General features: G+C 44.8%; 1 protein-coding gene across 2 annotated transcripts in view; it reads right to left on the bottom strand.

Moving 5' to 3' along the window:
* The window catches only part of LOC116846028, a 117317-nt gene that overhangs the window by 67125 nt on the left and 46602 nt on the right, over positions 1–3590 (bottom strand). The window lies entirely within an intron of this gene.

Raw genomic sequence — 3590 nt, 5'->3', positions numbered from 1 at the left:
GACGACAGATTGATATTATTATTGCCGCGATTGTGCATCGCCTCGCGCCGTCTCAGGCCACGTCTTGTGTCGAGCTCTTTCTTTCTCTCCCTGCAAGTGTAAATACGCGCGGTAGTCCCCTTGATATCCGTCGGTATATATATAACCCATGCAGACTTTCTTCTCTCTAGAAATTATTTTTTTAACATTTTAGATTTACTCTTAGACTATTTTAATGGTACATTAGATCTCTAAGATTGTTATCTTTTCTCCCCGGAACACGCGTTGCAAACCGATACTTCCCATTTTAGCGCGTAAGGCTGGTATCAATAGTCTTGACTTGAAACTTGAAATGTAACTTGAAACTTAGCTCTGATGAGATACTCATATTTAAACTTATAGTTAGATGTAAGGTCTTGTTCTTCTTTTCTTTTTTCTCCCTTTTCTTCCTCTATGACTTTTTAGTTGAATCGCGATTACAGATACGACGTCGTGTAACATTTCTGTGCAGAAGGAGCGCAAGGACTCCGTCGTGTCGCGGCGACTATTATTGCGTGAGCATATTTTCCGCTTCTCGTCTCCTCTATTTTCTTATTTCACTTTCTGCTGGTAGTTCGTAAGTGTTGAGCGCGATGTTGCCCGTATCGACGCCAATTATCGCCGAAATGATCTCATTAATCTCTGCGCGAGCCGCTCGTGATTCCTCTCCTCGTTTAAAAGCAATTGAAAATTCTTCTTCGGGAGGAGGAGGAGGAGGAGGAGGAGAAGAAGGAGAGGGGAGGGGAGAAGGGACGGAGAAAGGTCGTCGTCGTCGGCGGAGCGAACGCGCACGCGGGACGTCCTCGTTGCAGGAGCGTGGACGGAGCGCGGCGAAGGGGATGTGTGTGAGAGGGTAATTTCGAGCAATAAGCGATAAACTCAAACTTTCAGATACATTACTACGAGTATTACTACACGATAATACAAAGATCGCGCGAGCCGCGCGCAATCGCGATAGATGGCGGATAGTCCTAGGATACGCGAAACGATAATATCTATGCGATGTATCTGTTCGATGCGAGAGAGTCTGGATGAGAGAGAGAGAGAGAGAGAGAGAGAGAGAGAGAGAGAGAGAGAGAGAAATATATATATGTACGGACGAGAAGCGAGACGCGAGACAGTGCGTCTAGGAGCGGAAGGATCGAGCGAGTGCGGTGCGCAAGGACGATAAGAGCAGGAGGGGCTGACCCCTCCAAACGAAGAGGAATATACTGTAGTGATATATACTTTAATATGCGCATATATATGCATATACATATGTATACACATATATATATACATATGGAAAGATCATATATATATATATATATATGTACATATATATGTATGTGTGTAACTATATACATACACCGTAACGTTTAATGACAACAAAACTCGTGAGTGATATTTATAACATATTAAGGATACATACATTATACAAAATAAGTGCGGACACAAGAGCGTTACGAACGAAGGAACACGAGGGAACAGGCGAAAACTTCGCGTATGCGCTTGATGCTTCTAGAGAGAAAGAGAGAGAAACGAACAAAAGACACGACGACGACGACGACTACGACGAGGTAATGACGTGCGAATTAACGGAGAGCAGTGTCGCGAGTGAAGATCGGTTGAGAGGTGTGCGTCTTGTTCCACTGATCATTCTCCGACTCTGTGTGCTTCTCGTATGCCAATCATGTGGAATATTCGTGTATGGGTTGCGTACTTGACAACGGGCCTACGCCGCGAGAACACCCTCGACAACACCGACGAGACATCTTCGTTCTCATTCCTCCCGCGCCTTGACTCCATCTACCTCTCTTCGTCTCTTGTCCCTTTTCCGTTGATTCCTCGATCCCTCTCAACACTGACAAGGAGAGATGCTTGAAAATTTATCTGCGCGATACAAGTTTGTTCAGAGAAATAAATTCCGTTTCGCAGGAACGATTTTCACACTTTGTGTCTCGCGGACGAATTTTCAAGTGTCTGTTCCCGAGTGCACCTCTCTCCCTCTATCTCTCCCATCTCGCGAACTCCGCGAGAACGAGAAATGAGCTTCCGGACGGAGAACTGTCCGTTAACACGACTTCCTTCGGTACTTTCGTAGTGATGCGCTCTCACGAGCTGAAGAGAGAGAAAGAGGAAGAAAAGAAGAGGGAAACGCAGCACGTCGTGCTCGGGGGTGTTCCAGCGGCCGAGGCCCACGAGAGTCTCGCCGGTACCGGCGAGCCGTCGACCGAGCCTTCCGCGATGTATTTATTTCCGCAGTTGCCTTCCGGAAGGACAATTCCAGGTTCTCCACGCCGAGATGGTGGACGCTCGCTCGACGGTACCGCGCGCGTCTCGCGGGACTTCCTCGGGGAGAGAATGCGGTAGATTCTTGGGGCTCGGCGATCGAGTCTCGGGGTGTCGACTTGCAGTCCCGACTGGAGGACTGGAGCATTTCGCCTGGTTTCTGTACGTTCTACGCGGCTCGAGACGAATCGTACGAGTTCAGCAACGTCTCCGGATAATGGACCGCTGAGATGGGCACCTGCCCGCATAGAAATTTCTTAGTATTTTCTCAAGCAGGTTAGATTCCAATTAAAATGCCCAACCTTGTCCCAAAATAGATTGTCTCACTACGAATTGAGAATCCTATTGTTGTCCCAAATATGAGTTCTCTGTCTAGAATCGGAACAGAAGTGTTAAAGAGATTCGAGCCTTTTTAAGTGTCTTCTGCATCAATTTCATTAATGCGATAAAGACAATACAAATGTTTTCTCCAACTTACATTGTTCCATGTTAAAACGTAAAATAATATATTTTCGTTTTATATATGTAAAAATATGGAATACATTTATACATTTGAGGATAATTTAACGATTTCATACATTTGTAAGTTGGAAGAATTCGTCGAATATTTATATATATATTTTGTTTACTTCCTTAGCTCGAACGCCTTCTGTTACAATGTCTTCATAATGATTTTTTTTCCGCAATTATTTTAACTACTTACTCTTTACGAGTATTTATGTGTACATATATACTTGTAACAAGTAAATACTCAAAGTGTTTCATGTATTTTGCTCAACTTTAATTTAAGATACAAATCAGAACAAATCTTTGGGACAACGTTGGAGATGACTAAATCTATTTACCCATTTAAATTCGCATGTTTAAACATTACACTTCTAACCAGAACCTGCATAGATTTCTCACTTAGAACCTATGAGTGTTGTGGGACATGGATCTCAATTAGATTCCAAGATAGTTTCTATGCGGGTGCTCCTACGTCTTGAAAAGAAATTCGGCGATGTATCCGGTACCTTGAGGGAATGGAGCGGAAATTTGAAGCAGAAAACTGAGAAAGGAGAGAGGCACGGTATTCCTCTCGGCTCGACGAAGCGAGAAATCTTGTGGAATTTCAGCAATAAATTTAGCTGTACGGAGAGAGGGTAGGCTAGGTCGTGTATGTCTGCGCGACGTCTTCGAGTTATGTACCGGGCTTTTCGGGGACGTCTTATCGCCCTGCGTCTGGGAGACGTGACGATTTTTACTAGACTCACACCTGCCGTGACGACTTCGCAGATCTGGCGGCTGCTACGTGTGGGGGG

Source organism: Odontomachus brunneus, unplaced genomic scaffold, assembly GCF_010583005.1.
Source record: "Odontomachus brunneus isolate Ranch 3 - 2012 unplaced genomic scaffold, Obru_v1 Obru_scaffold_060, whole genome shotgun sequence".
Lineage (NCBI taxonomy): Eukaryota > Metazoa > Arthropoda > Insecta > Hymenoptera > Formicidae > Odontomachus > Odontomachus brunneus.
Note: the sequence above shows the minus strand (reverse complement) of the source record. Positions and strands in the feature narration are given on the sequence as shown.